General features: G+C 47.3%; 1 protein-coding gene across 2 annotated transcripts in view; it reads left to right on the forward strand.

Moving 5' to 3' along the window:
- Positions 1-25,331, forward strand: part of LOC309351967 (endonuclease domain-containing 1 protein-like) — a 198,566-nt gene that overhangs the window by 37,343 nt on the left and 135,892 nt on the right. The window lies entirely within an intron of this gene.

Genomic DNA, 25,331 nt, shown 5'->3' on the forward strand with positions numbered 1-25,331 from the left:
CATATCCTCGGGAGGAAGAGGGCTGCTAAATCATTCCGACTGGTGTAGTGATTCAGTCTGCTGGCGATTTGTTGAAAGTCTTCTCTGCACGCTTGTTTCAGCTTACGAGAAATCGATCCCATATGCATGAGTAAACTGTCTCCGCATCAGGAGAACGAATGCTTAAGATACGGCTCTGTGTACTTCCCCTCTTAAACAGAAGCAGCCCCTGCTCTCTGCAGAAGAAAACACAAGTCACTGCAGCTGGCCTGATCTTCCCCACTGCGCCTCCATTAAAATCCATTTATGAGCCACTATGGCCTGCTGGATACAGCTTTATATTTGGTCCAAGAGTAGGGGTGGGCAAGCTGTGGCTTCTCAGTGTTCTTGTGCTCCAATTCCCATCCGCTTCGGTGTCAGGAATAAATCGCATAGAGCAATTGAAGTCACTCGTTTTTAGAAGAAACAAGGTCTGCTCAGGAGTGCCAGGCCTACTGAGCACAGCAAGTCTTCTTGGTAGGTCTTGCCCCATGAGGCAGTTGTGGAGCTGATGGTCCCTGCCTTCCCACAGCTGCCTAAATCTCTTCCTCCCCTGGGCCCTTCCCAAGCAATCTGAGACTCCGCCACTGTGTCTGTCTCTGCTCTTCCCTCTTCATACCTCTCCTGGTCCTGGGAGGGAGAGCAGCTTGTTCCCAGGTTTGATCTCCATCATCTCCAGGATGCCTGAGAATGTCCATTACCTGAAATGCTGGAGAGGTGCTGCCAGTCAGTGTGGTCCGTACTGAGGTGGATGGGCCCAGTGGTTTGATTTAGTATGTTCCTATTACGACAGGCTTTTGCTCAAAGAGTGCCTTCTTGACTGTCCTATGTGTGCACCGAGTTGAAATAGCTGGGAGATTCCTTTTGGATGATTCCCTTACAGTTGTGCGACTCACTAGGAAAAGTTCAACCTGGAAGAGTGCACTTTCTGGAGGAACTACAAAACATGGAGTTAGTGTTTAATGACCTGGATTAAGCAGGTGTGAGGTAACAGTTATATTTTTACTTCTGTGCTTTGTTCTTGGTTGTTGTTGTTTTTTAAAGGTACTCACCCGCCCTGAGCCCTTGGCAAGGGGCAGGATACAAAATGAACGAAATACGATTCGTCACCTTCACTTTATATCAGAATGATTGGGCCAAGTCATGGCTTTGAGGGTTGTAGACGTTGGCCTGGCTCCCCCACCCATCTCTGGGAGAGATGGAGGAGATCAGATACTTCTGTTTTGAACCGATCACAGTTTAGCATTATGTTGAGCCCTGTATTGCAGGTTTTCTGTAACTGCAATTACAGAAAACAAGCCAGCTTTGTAAACCATGGTTTGGTGTTAGCTTGTTTCGACTAACTAATGAAGGCTAACCACGGTTTGCCTGGGTTTGGATTAAGATGGCAAGCCGCGGTTAATCTAAAATTGAAGTAAAAGCTTCTGAGCTCTTGGAGAGTGGAGCTCACAGGAGCTTAAAGGCTCACTACAGCTCATCCTTGTAATTTAAAAACCATTCAGCTTTATGCAGCCATAGCAAGCTTCGATCTAGGTTTGGGGTTCTCAAAACATTTCAGAAAACCTGACTGTTCTGTGACCGTCTGAAACAAGCAGTGCAGATGTGGCTTGTCAAGTGTGCAAGATCTTCTTCAGCCTCCCGCTCTTCCAAGATGTTCTGGTTCTTCAAAATATGTCCTTGTGCGTACGGCATTCAGCATCATAAGCGTGTGTTTGTGTGCGTGGGATTGCACATGATACGCAAAGTAATGAACCCATCTAACCTTTGCAGTTGTGCTTTGAAGATTGATTCCCGAGCAGCCTCTTTTGGCGACTGCGTGCTACTTGTCTCTTGAAGGATGAGGAGCACATGTATAGAAATGTCACGGGTTCTGTAAAGTGCTGCGGATTATTATTATTCGGCGTCTGAGTTGTCGCTTGCGTTCCCAGCCCCCACCCCACCCCACCCTGCTGAAATGCTTCTCCCCCTCCTCAAAAGGCTGAGGTGAGATTTGGAAGGGGGTTTCTTCCCAGCGATAAAGGAGATTTATGGAGCTGTTCTGGTTAAACTGAAAATCGGGGGTGTGATGGCACCAGTGTGTGTCTCTGTGCGCACGAAGCAGCGGGGAGGAACAGCTCATATTACACAAGTTTGTGTGTAATAAAATGGTTCTTAGGGGTGGGAAGGAGAAATCAAACACTCTGTCCACGAGGCCTTGAAGGGTCAGCTCCTAGGGTCACTAAGGAGTGCTTCAAATGACCCGATGTGCTGGCTTTGAAAACGGACACAGGTGTTCCCTTGATCTCTCAACCCATCTCTCCTGTTTAATTGTTGCGTTGTTTTAATGGGATTGATTTATAGCACATTTTATTTATGGATGTTTGCATTTTAATGTTTGTTTTGTTGTGTATTTCAACTGTGGGTATTTATATTTAGTGTTTGTGTAATTGGTTTTTTAAATATATATATGAGACCAGGGCCCTGCAGGATTTAACTTCCTTCTGCAGGGCCTGTAAGACAGAGCTATTCTGCCTGGATTTCAATTTGAATTTAGCCTGATCTTTTATTCCCCTTCCTTCCCTCCCCCTCCCCTTTTTATGAAGATTACCTGCTCTGGGATCCCACAGCTAATTCTCCCCTGGTCTCCTCGCTGGCCCAAAGAGGACTAATTTAGCTAGCTAGCCCTGGTGATCATCTAATGTTTATTGGATGGATTTCCCCCCTAATTTTATTTTTGAATTCTGAATTTATTGTTATTTATGTTTTATACTGTATTTTATGCTATTGTTAGTTGTATCAATTAAGTGTTTTAAATTTGTTGTTAGCCGCCCTGAGCCCGGTTTTCTGAACCAGGAAGGGCGGGGAATTTCATTAGTGCGAGCAGTTTCTTAGCTCTGGGCGCAGTACTGCGTCTAAGATTTCCGATTAAAACTACAGAGGACCTTTTTCTGCCTCCCCAGCCAGAAGAATATTAGGAGGGCATGTGGGCAGGGGAAGGACTTTGTTGTTGTTGTTTAGACATTTAGTCGTGTCCGACTCTTCGTGACCCCATGGACCAGAGCACGCCAGGCACTCCTGTCTTCCACTGCCTCCCACAGTTTGGTCAGACTCATGCTGGTAGCTTCGAGAACACTGCCCAACCATCTCGTCCTCTGCCGTCCACTTCTCCTTGTGTCCTCCATCTTTCCCAACATCAGGGTCTTTTTCAAGGAGTCTTCTCTTCTCATGAGGTGGCCAAAGTACTGGAGCCTCAGCTTCAGGATCTGTCCTTCCAGTGAGCACTCAGGGCTGATTTCCTTAAGAATAGATAGGTTTCATCTTCTTGCAGGGACTCTCAAGAGTCTCCTCCAGCACCATAATTCAAAAGCATCCATTGTTCGGCGATCAGCCTTCTTTATGGTCCAGCTCTCACTTCCATACATCACCACTGGGAAAACTATAGCTTTAATGATACGGACCTTTGTTGGCAAGGCGATGTCTCTGCTTTTTAAGATGCTGTCTAGGTTTGTCATTGTTTTTCTCCCAAGAAGCAGGCGTCTTTTAGTTTCATGGCTGCTGTCACCATCTGCAGTGATCATGGAGCCCAAGAAAGTAGTTCAAAGTTTATTAAATTTGTGAGGTCCATGCCTTTACACAAAATACCATAAAACATTATTAAAAAGATAAACAGTAAAATTATAAAAATAAGCTAAAATTCATGCCATGCTGTCTCAGCAAAGGAAACTACCCAAAAACCCCCACCATTCAGGAAAGAAGATACAGCAGCAGGTTAGGAGAGCAATGGGAGGGACCTCACCATTTCATCCAGGAACCATACCCTAGTTTTCATAGCCTTCACCACAAAGACCGCTACCACGTGAGAAATCCGTGGATCAGCGTCCACCAGTAAAAACTTTACTTGGTCCTCAGAGTTGACTATTGATTTGGGAATAGTTTGTAACATCGCATCCCTGAAGGCCGAATAGATGGGACAATACAGCATGTAATGTGTGAGATCCTCTTTGGTTCTCATATGACAAGGACATATACGCTGCTCTACTGGGATTTTTGCATATCTGCCTCACAGATAGGCCGTAGGAATGGTTTGAAAACGGGCCATGGTGAAAGCTCTCCGAAGGGTGGGATTGGTAATATTCGCCAAGTAATTGGCGCAGGTTTTGACTGTTTTCAGTTGGGGAAACCAGTGGGAGGACCCTGGGTTCTGTATTTTTGTGATGACTAACAGGGCGTCTCTCTCCAGGATCCATTCCCGAACTTTGTCCGGGCTCCACAGCCCAAGAAAGTAAAATCTCTCACTGCCTCCATTTCTTCCCCTTCTATTTGCCAGGAGGTGATGGGACCAGTGGCCATGATCTTCGTTTTTTTGATGTTGAGCTTCAGACCATATTTTGCGCTCTCCTCTTTCACCCTCATTAAAAGGTCCACATACTGCATGCAAATAATAATACTAATAAATTTTTAAAAAATGCCCTGCTAACCACTCGACGGCAGTCTGACCCCAGAAACACCAAGCATGGGCAGCAACCGAGCAACAACTCCTGGCAGATGTTTTGTTGATGTTGAGCTTCAGACCATATTTTGCGCTCTCCTCTTTCACCCTCATTAAAAGGGTCTTTAATTCCTCCTCACTTTCTGCCATCAAGGTTGTGTCATCTGCATATCTGAGGTTGTTGATATTTCTTCCGGCAATCTTAATTCCGGCTAGGGATTCATCCAGCCCAGCCTTTCGCATGATGAATTCTGCATATAAGTTAAATAAGCAGGGAGACAATATACAGCTAGGACTAGACCATGTGAAAAAGGAACATAATATTTTAGCTGAAGTTCATTCATTTTCAGCTTTATATTCTTGTTATAAAAAAGCATGCCTAGACATTCTATTGTTGTGCCCATAACCCAGGTTTGAGTTGCCATTTAGCTCCTAGCTTTCATATCTCAGTTTCTAACACTTTCCACCACCTCCTGAGGAAGACTGTTCCACTGTTAATAATAATAATAATAATAATAATAATAATAATAATAATAATAATAATAATAATAATTTATTTATACCCCGCCCTCCCCAGCCAAGGCCGGGCTCAGAGCGGCTTACAAGCAATAATAAAAACAAGATGAATGATTACAACTTAAAAACAAAAATAAAATACAACATTAAAATAATGGAACATTAAAATATTAAAACGTAGCCTCATCGCAGGAGGAGAAGGAAAAGGAAAAAAAAGAAAAGAAAAAGAGGGAGGGAGGGAATCAAATTGGCTCCAAGCCAAAGGCCAGGTGGAACAACTCTGTCTTACAGGCCCTGCGGAAAGAAATCAGATCCTGCAGGGCCCTGGTCTCATGAGGCAGAGCGTTCCACCAGAGTTGAAAAGGCCCTGGCTCTGGTTGAAGCCAATCTAACTTCCTTAGGGCCCGGGACCACTAGGGTGTTGCTATTTATGGACCTTGAGCATCTCCTACTATCAGAAAGTTCTTGAAACTTTAAGCCTTTGATTTGGGCAGAGCATGGGTTACCTCCCATCATAGAGGTTACGACAGGATACAGCTGAGGATCAAGGGAATGTGGGGGAGCCAAATGAGCTAGTATTCTAGTAGTCCAATGCCAGATTCCATGAAAGAGGAGACAAGGCTGGTGAGAAGTTTCAGCACTACGGATAGCTCCAAATGAGCCACTTGCTCCAGCAAGGACTATAAGAAGCCTTTTTGATTACCTACTCTCAGACTTCCTCTCTCACACTCCACCTCACTCTAGATCAGCCTTTCTCAACCTGTGGGTCCCCAGATGCACAGCTTCATATCCTCCCAGAATTCCGTAGATTAAAATAGGAACCCTGTTGGGCACTTAAAACCATAGAACTGTAGAGGCGGAAAACCCCCCAATCATAACTAAAAATTCCTGGCAGATGGCCACCCAACCTTCTGAGGTAGTCTGTACCCCTGCTGAACAGCTCTTACCACCAGAAACTCCTTCCAAATGTTTAGTCAGTGCCTCCTTCCTTGTAATTTGAATCCATTGGTTTGGGTCCTACGCTTGGGAACAGCATAACACAAGCGTCCTCCATCTTCCAGCCTTTACCCCTGGCGAAGTGGCACACATGGATTCCCCTCTGTTTTACCCTCACAACAATCCCGCAAAGAAGTTGAGGCTGAGAGAGAGAGAGCGCCTGTCTGACCCAAGGTCCTACAGGGTGTTTCCTTGCTGAGTAGGATTTGAATCTGGATCTCTCCTAGCCCAGCTGTCAACTTTTCCCTTTCCTTGTGAGGAATCCTATTCGGAATAAGGGAATTTCCCTTTTAAAAAAGGGAAACGTTGACAGCTATGCCCAGATGATGTTGGACTACAATTCCCATCACCCCTAGCTAGCAAGGCCAGAGCTCAGGGATGATGGGAGTTGTAGTCCAACAACATCTGGGGACCCACAGGTTGAGAACCACTGCTCTAGATTCTTCTCTAGACCCCACAGCCTGAAGATGGGCCCCCGTCCCCTGTTTCCTGCCCTCCAGTCATGCACTCCCTGCACAGCTGGACTGCTGAGGTTCTGGGAGAGGCATTTGGTTACTCCTGTGTAAGGGAAGATGCCTGTCAAGGCCCAAATTCTGGCTCTACAGATATAGGAGGTTCTTCTGGGGGCTCTTGTTCCTCGGTCTCAGCTGTCTCCTGATATTTATTCATTCATTTATTGCATTTCTATCCCACTTTCTTCTCTGAGGTGCTCAAGGTGGGCACATGGTTCTCCACCTGCCTCGTTTAATTCCTCACAACAAACCTGTGAGGTAGGTTAGACTGATGGAATGCTGGCCCAAGGCTCTGGGTGAATGCCTCTTTTATTTACTCCAGAGTAAAGCATACAAACCACAGAGCCTAGGGCTTGCCGATCAGAAGGTTGGTGGTTCAAATCCCTTCAACGGGGTGAGCTCCCGTTGCTCGGTCCCTGCTCCTGCCAACCTAGCAGTTCGAAAGCACCAAGTGCAAGTAGATAACTAGGTACTGCTCCGGCGGGAAGGTAAACGGCGTTTCCTTGCACTGCTCTGGTTCGCCAGAAGCGGCTTAGTCATGCTGGCCACATGACCCGAAAGCTGCACACCGGCTCCCTTGGCCAATAAAGTGAGATGAGCGCCGCAACCCCAGAGTCGGTCACGACTGGACCTAATGGTCAGGGGTCCCTTTACCTTTACCTTTATCATATCTCCTCTCAGTCTCCTCTTTTCCAGGCTAAGATAAACATACCCAGCTCCATCAAGCATTCCTCATAAGGACCATTAGACCCTTGATCATCTTGGTTGCCCCCCTCACACGTTCCAGCTTGTCAACTGTGGTGTAAACTGTGGTGCCCATAATTGGAAATAGTATTCCAGGTGTGGTCTGAACAAAGCAGAATAGAGTGGCAAGTCTGTTGCAGCCTATGAATGAATCACTTTCAGGTGAAGTTATATGTGGACATATGTAATGATATTTGGAACGTATTTGTTGAAATCATAGTGACCCATGGTTTTATGGGTTTTGAGCGAAACAATTAGTTTATCCATTTACATACTGTATAGTTTTGTGACAGTAACTATATTTGACGGTTATTTTGTTTTTGCTGTTTTCCTCTGCTTTTAAAAATGTTTTTTTATGTGTCCTCTTTTTCCTTTTTCAGTTTGTAATATACTTTAATTTACTATAATAATCTCAATAAAATATAAACATTAAAAGAAGAACAACAGCAAAACTCTTGGCTAGAAGACTGGAGTGACACACATCTCTGAGCTTCTGTTACCAAACTGAAAGCCACATTGGGATGTACTAGAAATCCTCTTAAGTCAACTGAGTCATAATTGTTAGCACCTGCTTTTTCCACTCCCAACCCTCCTCATGTTGATGGTCCAACTGCACCTTGTTGCTGTCCCCTTCCTCCTCCTTGGTGAGCTATCAAAGCAATAATGGATAGTTCCGTTCTCAGAACAAAGGAACACACGATTCATGTTTCACTGGTAAAATATTCATAATGGTAATGGCTTAGATTACTCTTTCTTGGTGGTTCTCACTTGAATGAGAGGAATTTGTATGTTCTCTGGTTGAGTGTGGGTTGTTTTTTTAAATTGATGCCAATAAATAACTATGACTCAAGGTTCTTCTTAAAGCCACATCTTTCCTTAGCAGGAGTGAGTTTCCCCAGAGTAGGTGTGAGCGGTTGGCTTGAGAAGATGACCTCCGTGATCTCCCTTTTTTCTTTGTGGTTGCATGTATGTCGATAAGAGCCATGTTTATCCCAGGTAGTTCTTCTTATATATATATCTATTTCATCAAATTTCTGCACCGCTTGATGTGAAAAAATAACAACAACCAAACGCCTTGAAGCGGTTTACGAAAAGATAGAACAATAAAACCGAGGGGAGAATTACAACGGGGGTTTAAAACATGCAAAAAGTTCAGTACTGAAGAAACATCACCTTGCCAACAAAGGTCCGTATAGTTAAAGCTAAGGTTTTCCCAGTAGTGATGTATGGAAGTGAGAGCTGGGCCATAAAGAAGGCTGATCGCCGAAGAATGGATGCTTTTGAATTCTGGTGCTGGAGGAGACTCTTGAGAGTCCCATGGACTGCAAGAAGATCAAACCTATCCATTCTGAAGGAAATCAGCCCTAAGTGCTCACTGGAAGGACAGATCCTGAAGCTGAGGCTCCAAGACTTTGGCCACCTCATGAGAAGAGAAGACTCCCTGGAAAAGACCCTGATGTTGGGAAAGATGGAGGGCACAAGGAGAAGGGGACGACAGAGGACGAGATTGTGGGACAGTGTTCTCGAAGCTACCAACTTGAGTTTGACCAAACTGCGGGAGGCAGTGGAAGACAGGAGTGCCTGGCGTGCTCTGGTCCAGGGGGTCTCGAAGAGTCGGACACCACTAAACGACTAAACAACAACAACAACAACAAAGCAGGTCAAAATGCACACCCCCTTTCTAAGCATCTGGGTCGGCTTGACTATGCAAGAATGTTTTTAGCAGGTGCCGAAAAGATTACGGTGAAACCCCCTTCTTGATCTCAAGAGGCAGGGAGTTCCAAAGTGCACCGAACAATTGTTACACATGTGGAATGGGTATTGTGTGGCACCTGTAATAGAGGCAGAAACCCTTTTCCGCGAGGGTTCCATGGAGTCCCTAAGACAGTTGGATGGTGCCTAGTATGCCTCCTTCCGGTGACTCCTGCAGCCAAGCTGGTGTCAAACATCTTGCTCTGCTTTCCCTTGGACCACATCAGCGAGGCTGAGAGGGGGGTCTTGTCGTCTGGGCAGCCCAGGACCTCCAAGCACACTGCCCAGGCTTGCGCCCTGGGGAGGTGCTTCTGACACAGCAGTTTCGCTTCTCCCCCAGATGTGCACTCCACTGTCTCTTGAGACAGAGAAATGCCAACAACTACAAGTATTATTGGGGACGCGGGTGGCACTGTGGGTTAAACCACAGTCTAGGACTTGCTGATCAGAAGGTTGGTGGTTTGAATCCCCGCGACGGGGTGAGCTCCCGTTGCTCGGTCCCTGCTCCTGCCAACCTAGCAGTTCGAAAGCACGTCAAAGTGCAAGTAGATAAATAGGTACCACTCCAGCGGGAAGGTAAACGGCGTTTCTGTGCGCTGCTCTGGTTCGCCAGAAGCGGCTTAGTCATGCTGGCCCCATGACCCGGAAGCTGTACGCCGGTTCCCTCGGCCAATAAAACGAGATGAGCGCCGCAACCCCAGAGTCGGTCACGACTGGACCTAATGGTCAGGGGTCCCTTTACCTTTACCTTACAAGTACTATTATGCTCCGTAAAGTATGTTATTAAAGTTGTACATCGCCCTGGGGTTTTCTGCTACCATGGTAGGAGAAGAATGGGGACCAGTGAGCTTTCTCTCCAGGAAACTAATCAGGTTTTTTTGAGGGACCCCATAGATTTCCTCCAAATGTCATCTGAATACGACTCCCCAGCGCCACTTAATGCGCATCCGTCTTATTTCTGGCAGACACAAACTGATGAAATAATTGTTTGTTTTATTTTGCTTTTTGTTGATTCACTTGTTATCTGCTCTCAGCAAAGCTGCAGTTTTGTTTTCTGTGGACCAAGAGGACCAGTTGGCCTCCCACAGGTGGCCTTGCCTGCTGATGGGAAACTGCAGTCTGAACAATTAGATGTGCATATTAGTGTTTATATATATTTAGGAAGAGTTGCCTTCAAAATGTGCTGTGTGTTTGAAATGGTGCGAGTAGCAATTTGTAGATTGGTACGCCGTTCAATTGTTGTTTGTATACATGTTTCCCCAGCTGCCCTTTAAAAAAAGTATTTCTTTTATTAAAGTGCATTATCTGTTTTCTTGTACTGGGTGTGCAGAGAGACCAGCCTATCAAGAGTTTTTGTTGTCAGAACAGGAGAGTGTAAAGCCAGAAAAAATAAATCTTATTCCTTTTTTATGTACGTTTATATACACTCTCATGGTACCTTTCATCTTCCGGTTAGAAAGGAAAGGCATTCTGCACATGGTCAGGGGTACTTTGCCATTAGAATGCCCTCTGCATGAACACAACCCATTTTTCTCCTTTGGGACAAAGGCTACTTTGCTACCATTGGTGGAGTTTAACTCCTAAACACAGAAACACACATTGCAACTTACTGTAGGCAGGATCGGTTGTGGAGACTTTTGACCCATCCATTTGTCAGGGACCAAGGAATGAAGGCTGTAACTAGAAAAACTGAGGAGGAGGGGTGCATTACACTTGCCCCAACTCTCAGCTACAGAGTAAATTACACAGGATTTAAACCCCAGGTTTAATCACACAGCAAGATTAGTGTATGCTTTAAAGGTAAAGGTAAAGGAACCCCTGACCATTAGGTCCACTTGTGGCCGACTCTGGGGTTGCGTTGCTCATCTCGTTTTACTGGCCGAGGGAGCCGGCACCCAGCTTCTGGGTCATGTGGCCAGCAGGACTAAGCCGCTTCTGGCGAACCAGAGCAGCGCACGGAAACGCCGTTTACCTTCCCGCCGGAGCGATACCTATTTATCGACTTGCACTTTGACATGCTTTCCAACTGCTAGGTTGGCAGGAGCAGGGACCGAGCAACGGGAGCTCCCCCTGTCGCGGGGATTCGAACCGCTGACCTTCTGATCGGCAAGCCCTAGGCTCTTGTGGTTTGTATGCTTTACTCTGGTGTACATAAAAGAGGCATTCACCCAGAGCTCCCATCAGCTGGATCTTAAGTTTTTAGGATGCTCCGCAGCTTCTGCTTGAGTAGAAGCAGACGGCAAATGCGCAAGGGAATGTGGCCCCAGTTTTCTATACGTCACACAATGCTCTTATCTTCTCCAAAGAGCATTTGTTCTCTGGAGAAGTTCCATGTCCTCCCATCAATCTGGCAAGGGAGAGGGCTTTCTCAGTTATATAGGCAGCTGCCTTACACAAGGCCAGAGCATTGGCCCATGCAGGTCAGTACTGTCTGCTCTGACTGGCAGCAGCTGCCTGTTGTGTTGTTGTTTTTTTACTAGCTTAGTGGAAGTGGCAGAGGAGGAATAGGAGCAGAGGAAACTACCTTATACTGAGCACGCTAAACAGATGCTCTACCCTTTGAGTTATGGCCATTCGCCTCTGGGGACACCCTGAGTGCATATTGAATAACAGAGGGTCCTCTATTCCAACCCGCTGAAATGCGGGAATCTCAACTAAGGCATCTATGACAGGTGGCCATCCAACCTCTGCTTAAAAACCTCCAAAGAACGAGAGTTGAACAGCTCTTGCTGTCAGAAAGTTCTTCCTGATGTTCAGTCACAATGTCCTTTCTTGTAACTTGAAGCCATTGTTCTGAGTCCTCACCTCCAGAGCAGGAGAAAACAAGCTTTCCTCCTCTTGAGCTATCTGAAGGTGGCTATCCTTATATACACTCAGTTTTTCCTTTTCCAGGCTAAACATACCCAGCTCCTTCAACCGTTCCTCATCAGGCTTGGTTTCCAGACCCTTGATCTACTTGGTCTCCCTCCTTCACACACGTTCCAGCTTTCCAATATCCTTAAACTGTGGCACCCAGAGCAGGACACAATATTCCAGGTGTGGCCTGACCAAGGCAGAACAGAATTCTCAGTGTTAGGTAGCTTCCCGTGTTTTAGTCCTGCTGCATTTCGTAATTCTTCTGATATGCCTCTACATCTGGGCTGGGCTAGCATTATATGCCGCTTGGTGCCCAAACGGCCTTCTAAGTGGTTTACAAGTGTTAAACCCAATTAGGCAGACGTTGAAATATAGACCTTCAATAATGAAAAGAGGGATGCAGGTGGCGCTTTGGGTTAAACCACAAAGCCTAGGGCTTGCCGATCAGAAGGTCGGCGGTTCGAATCCCCGCGACGGGGTGAGCTCCCGTTGCTCGGTCCCTGCTCCTGCCAACCTATGCAAGCCATCCCCTCCAAGCACCATTTGTGAGTACCCAGAGAATGACCGCCTAAGAGAGAGAGAGAGAATGCTCAGCTGAATGTATTTACTGTGGTTGGCATCTGATAATAATATTTATTTATACATACATACATACATACATACATACATACATACATACATACCCCACCCATCTGGCAGGGTTTTCCCAGCCACTCTGGGTGGCTCCCAACAGAATTGATGATGATGATGATGATGATGATGAAGATGATGATAATAATAAAGCGATAGAACGTCAGACATTAAAAACTTTCCTAACAGGGCTGTCTTCAGATGTCTTCTGAAAGTCAGGTAGTTGTTTATTTCCTTGACATCTGATGGGAGGGCGTTCCACAGGGCAGGCGCCACCACCAAGAAGGCCCTCTGCCTGGTTCCCTGTAACCTCACTTCTTGCAATGAGGGAACCGCCAGACGACCCTCGGAGCTGGATCTCAGTGTCTGGGCTGAACGATGGGGGTGGAGACGCTCCTTCAGGTATACTATCACGAGAGCCAATGGATGGTGCTTCTAGGGGTGAATCCAAACAACTGTGTTTGGAGCACCCAGGTGAGCTCCCCGGGGCACAAGCCTGGGCTGTGTGTATGGAGATCCTGGGCTGCCTGGGCAGTGAGACCCCGCTCTAGACCTTCAAAAGCCTGGAGAAGAGGAGGTTAAGGGGTGATATGATAGCCATGTTCAAATATATAAAAGGATGTCACATAGAGGAGGGACAAAGGTTGTTTTCTGCTGCTCCAGAGAAGCGGACATGGAGCAATGGATCCAAACTACAAGAAAGAAATTCCACCTAAACATTAGGAAGAACTTCCTGACAGTGAGAGCTGTTCGACAGTGGAATTTGCTGCCAAGGAGTGTGGTGGAGTCTCCTTCTTTGGAGGTCTTTAAGCAGAGGCTTGACAACCATATGTCAGGAGTGCTCTGATGGTGTTTCCTGCTTGGCAGGGGGTTGGACTCAATGGCCCTTGTGGTCTCTTCCAACTCTATGATTCTATTCTATGAAAAGAAAGCCGAGCAATATGTTTGGCCAGTCTCATCCACGGAGCGCCAAAGCCCTGGACCACAGACGATGTGTGCAGCACGTTACTTTAATAGGAGAAGCGTTTGTGGTTCTGTGAATTCCTGTTCCTCAAAACATGTGAGAGCACAGAAGCACATGTACACTTTGGTAGCCGGGGAACGTCGCTTTGCTTGCAGAGGGCCCGTTTCCATGGCGATGGAGCCCTCGATGGAGTTGTAATAAGCTGAACACATCTTGCTCCCACCTCCTTTATTTGCCGTTAATCAGGAACGGCGACTTTGCCAGGAAGGTTCCCCCCCCCCCATCTCTTTGCATGCTTTTTTGGCGGTGGTTTCCATAGAATTTCATTCCATCTCTTTTCTCCCAGCCTTTTCTCTCTCTGCTCCCCGGCACCCGCTGCCCATGTCGGGTTTCAGTGTCGGCACTCAAGTGTTAACGTGGCGTCCAAAACGGCGCAGCCTAATTGAAATTCCTTTGCCCTGTTTTGCCTTTTGCTGTGTCAAAAGAGATGTTTAAGGATTCCGCAAGCGTTTCCCCTCGCCAGAAAAATGTGTGTGTTTGCATGTAGAAATCTTTGCATACTGAGCACCATCTGCTGATTCCAGTTTATATCCCATTTCACTTAATGGGGGGGGGGGAAGATGTAGAGTCCAGTTTCCCAACATTTATATTCAGATAATATTTATTTTTATTTATACCACCAGTCGTGCCCTCAAAGCACTCGTCCTCTTGCGCACCTGTGCATGTCAGAACTGAATGCATGCCTTCGTGCTCATGGGCAAAACAGAATTCTGAGCAAAAAAGAATTCTGGCATGGCTCCCCCCCCCCCCCCCCCAGTTCTGAGCAAGGCAGAAACTGTCGTGATAGAACCAGCCTCTGCTTAGACTTAGGAAACTTGTGGTTAGTTGGGTTCGGGTTTACATGGCAAAATGACGGGACTCTGGGGACGCTGCCACACTGCTTCAGGTGGGATTCAGATTTGGGATTGTGTGGTGACAGTAAATTCAGAGCTCTTGCACAAGAAACCCGATTATGTCCCCCTGCTCCAAGCTGGACTTTTTGCAGTAAGGAAAGTAGTGGATAAACATACTGGGAAATGTGGGTTAACATTTGCTTGATGCAACGTCCCGTGAGCTCCCTGCAGGCAGATCAGAATGAATGCTCCATAGATAGTGCAGATGAATGAGGACAAATGATCAGTAAACAAGTTCTCTGAACGCAGCCTGGGACACTTGCATTTATCGTATTTTTCGCTCCATAAGACGCACCTAGTTTTTAGAGGAGGAAAACAAGAAAAAAAATATTCTGAACAAAACAGTGGGTGTATGATTTTTGTGGTTCATGCTGTGGCCACAGACATGATATGTGATTTGACGGTGAGTTTGGGGTAGCCCAGTGCAAAAATCCTGAGAATCCATGTGGATCCGTGCTTTGTAACCAGGTTTTTGCACCATTGCGGCCCCAGGCAACAGTGGGTGCGTGATTTTTTTGGTGCAGGCTGTAGCCATGGACATGCTATGTGATCTGATGGTGAATTTGGGGTGACCCAATGCAAAAATCCTGAGGATCCATGGGCTTTTACCTCCCCCCTCCCAGTCAACCTCCTTTATCTCTAGTGTCCCTTATCTTCCTCCCGATTGCTTGCTGATCAGTGGCTTTGTTTCAACACCCACTTCCCTCTTTCAAAAAACCCCAACATGATCTGCTTTTTGCCCCTGGGCAGTTCAGCTCCAGGGACCACACATTCGCTCCATAAGATGCACAGACTTTTCCCCTTACTTTTTAGGAAGAAAAACGTGCGTATTATGTAGCGAAAAATACGGCAATTGCTTTGGGATAAGTCAGGGCCCATTTCCATGGAAAAAGGATGAGAATGAGGGTTGCCACTCTTCTTGTGGTGAAGGTGTTGTGATATCTATTTCTCCCCCCACCCCCCTATGAGAATGGCACACACTCCTTGTATGCCCCGCGGAGGACCTTATGGCCCACAAACAATAACATCTTGGAGGTCCCGGGTCTCAAGGAGGTTAGACTAGCCTCAACCAAGGCCAGGGCCTTTTTGGCTGTGGCCCCGGCCTGGTGGAACGTTCTGTCGCAAGAGACCAGGGCCCTGCGGGACTTGACATCTTTCTGCAGGGCCTACAAGATGGAGCTGTTCCGCCTGGCCTTTGGTCGGGGCCCAGTCTGACCCCCCCTTCTTTTTTCAGGTTACAGACTCCTTTAACCCAGAAATAGTACCTCAGGTTAAGAACTTTGCTTCAGGATGAGAACAGAAATTGTGTGGCAGTGGTGCAGTGGCAGCGGGAGGCCCCATTAGCTAAAGTGGTGCTTCAGGTTAAGAACAGTTTCAGGTTAAGAACAGACCCCCAGAACGAATTAAGTTCTTAACCAGAGGTACCACTGTATTGACCCAGACCCACTGCTATACCTGCCTGAGTATTGTCTGGCCTGCCTGCACAACAGATGATTTGCCACTGAGCTTTGCCCCTGTAAAAGCAAAAACCAAAAGCCCAATGCTTTTGCCTTCCCTTGCACTGATCATTCTGGTTGCCCCTCCCAAACACCTTTTAGCCCCGTGAGCTAACCCCCTCCTCTTGTGCTTCTGTGTGAATGGCTCTTCTTAAGCGTGTCTCTCGGTTTGGCAGAGGGCGAGCCCAGAGCAGGGACTCACTCAGAGACAGAGCAGGCAGGCTCCCAGTCGCCCAGTAACTTTGCAACCCAGCGCCGACGTGCTTGTACACACAGCTTGGGAATCTGTGGTAGAGGCTGATGAGTCACTGCTTGCAGTCTGGGCTGATACGAAACAGCCCCAGTCATTGTTGTTAACACGATGTTCAGGCGGCAAACGGCTCTGTATTCAACTCGGGAACTTTTTGTTTGACAGCACTCTCTCTCTCTCTCTCTCTCTCTCTCTCTTTTTAAAGAAAAATACTTTCGAAATCCAAGCGGTGGTTGTTTTCGAAAAAAGGAAAACCACAAGCTTCTTTTAATGAGGAGCACTTAGAGAAGCACTTTAGTTTCAAATAGAGATTGAGATTTGTTTTCTGCAAAGATGGGGGAAGGGGGGGCATCGACTGTCAAAAAGCACCGTTTGCAAAATCATCTGTTCCTAGTAGCTGCCGTGTTGTGTTCTGAGCGTATTTGCAGGGATGGTTGTACCCTGAGCTAAAAATATTAGTGTTCTGCAGCACGTTGGCAAGCTCAGATGCCGAGGAAAGGAGGATTCTGCAAAAAAAATCCTCTTTGCTTATACTGTACCCTCTCCTTTTGCATAATGTATTTTCAGTTAAGGAGAAGGAGAGCTAGTGAAATGTAGTCATCTAGTTTGACCCCGTGTAATGCAAGAATCTCTTCCCCAACGCAGGACTCGAACCCACAACTCTGAGAGAAAGCGGAGTCCTCCAAGGATCAGTATTGGGACCTGCGCTTTTAAACTTGTTGTGTCTAGACCCCGCAACCACCCCTCGTTGATGAATAAAACACACCAGGACACAGATATTAAGTTAATGTTATTGGGGAAATTTTGGGCACAGCTTTATTGATTACAGAATGTGAGCGGTAATTGGCTTAGGCATTGAATGGACCCAACTATATCTGACTCCTTCCTGCCGTGCAGGGAGTCCGGTAAAGGTAAACCACCAGAAGGGGAAGCCCTGTCGATGCAAACCAACTCGAGCTCCCCTAGGTGTTCCTGATGGGGTCGTGTCATGGCCCTAGCCCCCGATCCGGGCTTCGGACAAGATCCACACCCCCGGATTCCTTTAACGGAATACCCTTAAGCTTGGAGGGGCATCATAAGGTCGAACAATGCCTAACCGCAAAACCTTACAAAGTTGTGACGCTTGCTACGAGGTAGGCGAAAACCAAATGGCCCGTGCCAATTTGCAAGTGGAAAAATTCCTACCAGGCCCTGCAATGGCGACCAACCGAGGTCCATAGCAAGTCCGGTGAAAACCTGCAAAAAAGGGAGGGAGGGCAGGAGATTGAAGGAGCAAGCCAAGAGGAAGCCCTCCGGCTCGTGCCTCCATTTAAATGGTCCTGGCCATGTCCCCACCAGCCAGCAGATTGGCTGGCTGAGTGAAGACGCCGCCGGGATCCCCAGAATAACGTGGGACTTTGTCCCCCGGCCCTGGGGAGAGTAGGTGGCCACGTGGTCCACCGCAACTCCTCCCCACAAGGAAGTGGAGCGGACTTCATAAACCATTTTATAACTGGGTTGGGCACTTAAGGTGGCCAGGTTCGCTGATGATACCAAAGGGCAGAGGGTTGTTTCACTCCTGTCCAGGTCACAGGCTTCCCATTCGTTGGCCGGTGTGAGAACAGGATGCTGGGCCATTGGCTGGACCAGGCAAGCTCTTCTCACGCTCTTAAACTGGGTCAAAATCAAAAGCCAAAATCCACACAAGCACACCAACAGTCTCCCTTCCAGGGGTTTCCAGCAGCTGGCATTCAGAAGCATTTAGTGTCTCTGACTATGGAGGCAAAGCGTAATTGTCTTGGCTAGTGGCCATTGATACCTTTACCCCAAAGCCATGGCTTTATCCTTTTAAAGCCATCCAAGATGTTCTTTTGCTCTTTTAAAGCCATCCAAGATGGTGGCCACCACTGCTTCTTGTGGCAGTGAGTTCCACCGTTCGGCCAAGTGCTGCATGAAGAAGTACCTCCTTTAATCTGACCTGGAAGTTCCAGTGTTATGAGAGAGGGAGAAGAACTTGCCACCCACTCCTGGGTGGTAGGGGGCACCCCACAGCGGCAGGGGGCTTTTTCAGGTGGCCAAGAAGGCTGACCTTGGGCAGTAGATCTGGGCAATATGTCAGTTCATCACCTGAAACCTGTTTGAAATTCAGGTCCCCTCCAAACGGTTTTGGGCTTTTTGAGCTGGCAATACATTGCGACTCTCCAGCTGCTGCCAGCGCAGAGCCTACCTGCCTGCTCTGTGTTGATGTTGGCTGGGGAACCATGTTGTATTGCCAGTTCAAATTGCCTCCCTCAGCCTGTAGGTTTGCCTTTGCCCGAGCAAGCGGGGTGGGCTGCCTCTTCCCTCCCAGTTGATCGCTCCTCCTACAACTGACCAGGAGGAAAGAGGAAGGCCACCCACTTGCTCGGGCAAAGGTGAAAGGGCAGGCAGATGGAGCAGAGTTCTGAGGCTCCCTTTTCTGAGGCCGGGGCTGAACTGCAGAGGATGGGACTGGGGGACAAGGCAGAAGCTCCTTTGCCCGAGCAGGCAGGCAACCTCCTTCCCTTTCTCCTATTATTATTATTATTATTAATACCCCGCCCATCTGGCTGGGTTTTCCCAGCTACTCCGGGTGGCTTCCAACAGAATATTAAAATACAGTAGTCTATTAAACATTAAAAATTTCCCTAAACAGGGCTGCCTTCAGATGTCTTCTAAAAGTCTGGTAGTTGTTCTTCTCTTTGACATCTGGTGGGAGGGCATTCCACAGGGCGCCACTACCAAGAAGGCCCTCTGCCTGATTCCCTGCAACCTCGCTTCTCGTAGTGAGGGAACCACCAGAAGGCCCTCAGCGCTGGACCTCAGTGTCCGGGCAGAACGATGGGGGTGGAGACGCTCCTTCAGGTATACTGGACCGAGGCCGTTGGTCCTCCCTCCCTCCCTCCCTCCACAGCCCAGCCTCTTTTCCAGCCTTTTCCAGTGCTATTTCAGACATCTTGTTATATCTCTATATCACAATGGTTAGCTGGTGAGATCATCTTCTTTGGCGATCACTCACCGCCAAGCAAGATTTTCTTCCATGGGTTTAACAGTGAGTCTGTAAGTGACTTTGGAGGTCAGTTCTGGATCCATACATCCTTCCACAGTGGGGACATAGGTTTCCGGGCGGGAGTTGATCACTGTGAGGATTTGCAAAGCGTGCCTTCCTCTTAGCATGTTTCTCCCTTGCGTCCTGAGTTTGAGTGTCTTCAAAGCCCATGACACCTTTGGTAAAGGCTGTTCTCCAACTGGAGCGCTCGCAGGCCAGTGTTTCCCAGTTGTCAGTGTTTCTACTACATATAGTACTGTAGTAGTATAACTTGCTTTACCCCAGCAGGTCCCAAGGTGGGCTCAGCAACTTAAAATTCAGTTTTAAAAACAGTTAAAACAAATTAGGAATACGATATTATTACAACACCATTTGCCTTTTAAAAAAATCTGCCTATTAAAAATGAAAGGTGCAATTAATGGGACATCTGAGGTGGTCATCATCTAAGCTATTAATGGACCCCCTCCTCCCGTTCTCCTCACAGTTACAATTTCCAGAGAGGCAACTCTCGAATTGTAGCTCTCTGAAGCACCCTAACAACTCCCAGCACCCTTAACAAACTACATCTCCCAGGATTATTTGCGGGAACCCACGACTGCTTAAAGTGGTATCCTAGTGCTTGGTAAAGGCTGTTCTCCAATTGGAGCGTTCGCAGGCCATTGTTTCCCAGTTGTCGGTGTTTCTGCTACATTTTTTTAGATTTGCCTCGAGAGATTCTTTAAACCTCTTTGGTTGACCACCAGCATTACGCTTTCCATTTTTAAGTTTGGAATAGAGTAGTTGCTTTGGGAGACGATAATCAGGCATCCAAAAAACATGACTAGTCCAACAAAGTTGATGTTGAAGAATCATTGCTTCGACACTGGTGATCTTTGCTTCTTCCAGTACACTGTGTCATTAGTTTGCCTGTCTTCCCAGGTGTTGTGTAAAAATTTTCGGAGACACCGTTGATGTAATCTTTGGAGGAGTTGGAGATGGCGTTTATAAGTGGTCCATGTTTCACAAGCGTGCAGTAAGGTTGGTAGTACAAGTTGGTGATATATCACAATCTTGAAAAGCAGATATTGCTCCCTGCACATGGTAGTACCTGGATGTCTGTGTACAGATTCAATCAATGTCTTCTCATTCTGGGGCAGTTGCTACTTGCCCCAGGGTTTGAAGGATGTTCAGAAGCCTCTTAGAAAAAAATCAGAACTGTTTTCTTCGTTGGAGGGTATGGCTTAACCCGAAACTGTAAGAACACTCGCCCCAAATTGGGACTGAACACACAAGGAGATAGCTTTTTCCCCGGGGGGATGTGGGGAGCATAACCACAGAGGTGTCAGTGGCATATAAAATAATTCAAGGTTTGCAATCTGCCCAATTAGGCATGGCTAATTTCATCTCCCACTTAACGGGGGGGGGGGGGAGTATTTGATCGTTGTAACAAAGGCCACTCGTTTGAAACAATTAGAGAAAATGTGTGAGTGTGTTTTATGCGGCACATAATTAAATAGTGTAGCCGTTTTTAGGACTATTTAGCAAGCGAAATGTTTTGTGAAATTCAAGGCAGGTAAAAGAAAGTGCTTTGTGCAGTGCGTGGTTAAACTATGGGACGTGCGAGGCAGGGATGGCCACCAACCTAGAGAGCTGTAAAATAGGTAAAGGTAAAGGGACCCCTGACCATTAGGTCCAGTCGTGGCCGACTCTGGGGTTGCGGCACTCATCTCGCTTTACTGGCCAAGGGAGCCGGCTTACAGCTTCTGGGTCATGTGGCCAGCATGACTAAGCCGCTTCTGGCGAACCAGAGCTGCGCACGGAAATGCCGTTTACCTTCCCGCCGGAGCGGTACCTATTTATCTACTTGCACTTTGCGCTTTCGAACTGCTAGGTTGGCAGGAGCAGGGACCGAGCAATGGGAGCTCACCCCATCACCGGGATTCGAACCGCCGATCTTCTGATCAACAAGTCCTAGGCTCTGTGGTTTAACCCACAGCGCCACCCATGTCCCATGTAAAACAGGGGATTGGTCAAATTCACGGAGGGGAGGGCGATCAATTACTACTAGCCATCACGGTTATGCGCTTAGCTCTGCAGTCGGAGGCAGCAATGCTTGTGAATACCACTTGCTGGAAACCACAAGAGCAGTGTTAGAAATTAGCCAGGCGCCAGGCGGGTTTGCGACCAGCACAGGTCCAATTGCGACCATGTGGAGATCTCTGGATGCCAAGTTGGCAATTGAAGAAAGCAAAGTCTAGATGTGATGGCCTGGGAATCTGATTCAGAGGCTGAACCAGAGGAACCCCAGCCTGCACAGGAGTCCCCGCCTCCAGGGCCGGCTGAACTGGGTCAGGGCCTTGATTCTGAAGCGCCTGCACCTGTGCCGGATCCTCAGGAGCAGGCACCAGGTGAATCCACTCTGGCTCCGGAGGTGATGGAGGACCCATTGCCGGCAGGTGTGCCTCTCTCAGCCCTGTCAGGGGAAGGTGAGTCTCCCCTTGGGTTCAGTAACCCACCGGCCTCTCCTGAGCTGCAGAGGCACAGGGCAGAGAGGGGGAGGGAACTGCTTTCTCCCAGGAGGAGTGCTCACCTTCCCCTGACAGGGCTGGGAGAGGCGCACCTGCCGGCAATGGGTCCTCAACCCCCTCCGGAGCCAGAGTGGATTCACCTGGTTCCTGCTCCTGAGGATCCGGCACAGGTGCAGGCGCTTCAGAATCAAGGCCCTGCCCCAGTTCAGCCGGCCCTGGAGGCGGGGACTCCTGTGCAGGCTGGGATTCCTCCGGTTCAGCCTCTGAATCGGATTCCCAGGCCATCACACTAGAGAAGGATCTGAAATATTTCTTTTGCAGTTTGAATTTCTTTTTTTCTGGATTGTTTTATTGGATGTTTTAAAACAGCTTTGAGATTTGTTCTTTAAAAGATAATGCAGTATCAAAATAATAATAGTAATAATAATAATAATAATAATAATAATAATAATAATAATAATAATTTTATTAGTATTAGTAGTATTCCACTGGGGGAAATGGCACCAAGAAATTCCATTGTGGCAACTATAACCTAGGTTTAAGGTGCCATTTGGTGGTTAGCTTATATATCTGAGTTTCTGACATCGCACAGGAGGGAAGATTGTTGCTCTTGTGTTCAAATCCTGCTTACAGGTTCCCCACAGGCCATTGTGAGAAGAGGATTTTGGACCAGATGGGCCATTGGCCTCACCCAGCAATCTCTTCTCATGTTCTTATGCACTCCTGTGTATCTGAAGTTGCCCGGTCCATTACTCTACCTGAAAACTCCCATCTTCATCTTTCTCCTTTGGCCATTGCAAATCTCATTTGAGCATCTCCTCCCACTATTCTACTAGGCATTGCCCACTCATTTTCAAATGGTTGTGCTATTATTATGCTGTTCACATGGTACAAGGTGCTTTGCTAAAATACCTGGTGGTAGGTGCCTGCCCCAAGGAGCTTACATACTAGAAACAGGCACCAGGAAAACAACAGAGAAGGAGATTGAAAAGGATGTAGAGGTTCATTGGGAAGATTATATAAGTATTCTGGCTGGGCATACTTTGGCTCAGTCTAAATAAGTTACTGGGAGTGGGTGTTATGTACTGAGTTGAATAGGATCCAAAATGCAGCAGTCTGATTGGCCCTAGAACAATAGGATTCAGAATGCAGCAGCCTGATTGGTCCTAGAACAATAGGCTCCAGAATGCAGCAGCCTGATTGGTCCTAGAACAATAGGCTCCAGAATGCAGCAGTCTGATTGGTCCACAGGAGCCACCCAATCCAGCTCCAGGTGGAAGTGAATCCGTGACCTGATTGGCTTACAGGAGAATCCCGGAATTAGCCAATCACGTGGGGCCCATTGTGTAAATAATGTATATAAAGCAGACATTCTGGAGGAACTTCCATTCCTCCTCACCACTATGAGCTGAATAAAGAGCATGAAATCCACTCTCGACTCCGAGGATATTTCAGGATGCCAAAGGTGTCACGGAAAATGGTGGTTTTAGGGGATGAATGTGGAGGAAAGGACAGAAGGGGCATCACAGAGGTGCCCTGGGAGCTGGCTGCTGGTGCCAGCGGCAGCTACCTGACCGCAAAGATAAGTTTGCAGGGTCTAGAAACTTGCCCCAATTTTTTAAAAACAAAACTGAAAAGTGAGAGAGATTCTCAGGAAGCTTCTTTCCGTCCCCGTGACCACATTTCTTATTCCTGCGCTGCACAAAAGTGCCACGTGTACAAAGCGCTTGTCCCGCTCAGCCGGCGCTGCGGAGGGAAGCACTGGCTCTTAATCTGTCCAGTGGAAACAATATTGATCCGCTTCACGAGGCCGCTAAGAATGAACACAAACTGGATTGCCAAAGTGCTCGAAAGAGAGTTACATAATGGAAGCAGCAGTGACATGTGCAAACAGCCTCCTCTGCGTATCTTTCCCGGTTCCCGAGTCCTCCAAGCTTTGAAGCGTTACTGTAAAAAAACCAAAAAACACCTTCCTAGTTGTTCTAGTTGTTGATGCAGTTCCTTTTAAAAATACGCAGACGACTTCTTGTTTTGCAGTTCCTTGTTTCAGTATTTTTTACATATATATATAATCTTTAGGGAGGGCCGTATCCTGGCACGGCTTTTCTCCCGCTTTAAATCCACCCAAGGCAATGAACGCTGCTGTGTTTCTGCTCAGAACCTGCCAGCCTCTCGGGAGTGACGTTTGTTGCCCTTAACTTCCTGGTTGCTTTGCTCAGTTTGTCCCAGGCAGGCATAAATAGCATTTTTAAAAAAATAAAATAACAAATAATTGCCAGGGTGCAAATTCCTGTCTCTCTGTGGGAATTTTGTGTGTGTGTTTTTGAGGCCTCTCTCTCCCACAACGTAACAAGAACTCGAGTTTGATCAGGATTGCAGGGGTTTTTTACACGTCTCCTCCCGTTCCAATTTTGACCTGAACTTTGCTTTCGTTATAAAGAGAACATGCAAATCATGCCCCCCCCCTTTGGGCGTGCTGTGTGCTGCAGCCTGGAACTCGTCCTGTCATTTGGATTACGTGCTTTTCGTCGGCTGGGTTTCCTCTGCTTTAACAGCTCAGGTCGTCAGGTGCATCTTCATAGGTACGTGTTTTCATTTCTCCAAAAACCGAGTTTCCTTCTTGTTTCTGCTTTCCCACCGACCCCTCCCTCTCCTTGTCTCTTTCTCTCCATATAAGAATTAGAATCCGGTTGCGGGCGACGCCTGTTCCACACCTTAACTCGGAAAATAAGACGCCAAACACTTTGCGAGGAGGGTTTTTAAAGACTGCGACAATTTCTGATTCCTCTCCTCTCGTGATTGTAATGTATCCTCAGGTTTCCTTGCTCTCGGCAGCGGTGAAAGCGATTGAAGCCGAGGTGCTTCAAGGTCAGTTTGGTAGGTTCCTCCCCAGCACTCCTTGAAAGCGATTTTGTGGTTTAGGCAATCTCATGGCAGAGATGAGCATCTTGCCACGTCGATCTCGGTGCCTTTCAGAGCGAGAGAAGGCTCATGGCGGTTTGGTTAGACAGCAGGTATTTCTCCATGGAGGAGAGCTGTTTCGGCTTCGTAGGTATGCCTTCTGTTTCTGCCTCCTTCCCCACCGACGGTTCTTACAACTCCCTTCGGAGCAAGTGGAGGTTTCTGAACAAACATATACTTCCACGCATACGAGTTGTTCAAACTTGAAGCCCATCGTGGCCCCTTGGATGCCTTTGAGAATGCAAACTTGCCCCTTGATCTTATGAATTGCTTTGTAGCGTAGTGAGATGGTTTTATTTGGAATTGACAGGTTCAATGAAGGTAAGGGTTGGTGCCGCCTGATTCAGACATGTACAGAATTGCCGTTTCTTGGAAAACTGGGAAGGAAGGTTTTAGACATTGGGCTGTTTTATGGGGAAGCTTCCGGGGTGGGTTTTTTTTTACCATTTCGGTAAAAAAATCAATAACTCAAGTGTAGGGTAGGAGAGGTTGAGGCCTCTGGAGCCTAGAGGAAGTGTCCCTGTTTGTCTTTAGCTGTCCAGTGTGTCTAAAAGGTGTTCCACTTTTAGACAAACTTGGATACTTCAGATTATCAAAGGCTACAGTTCTTTCAAAATGTAGCTTGTATTTCATTTTACACTTTTAGCTCAAGTATTCAAAAA

The sequence above is a fragment of the Podarcis erhardii genome, assembly GCF_964252035.2.
Source record: "Podarcis erhardii genome assembly, chromosome: 10".
NCBI classification, from domain to species: Eukaryota; Metazoa; Chordata; class Lepidosauria; order Squamata; family Lacertidae; genus Podarcis; species Podarcis erhardii.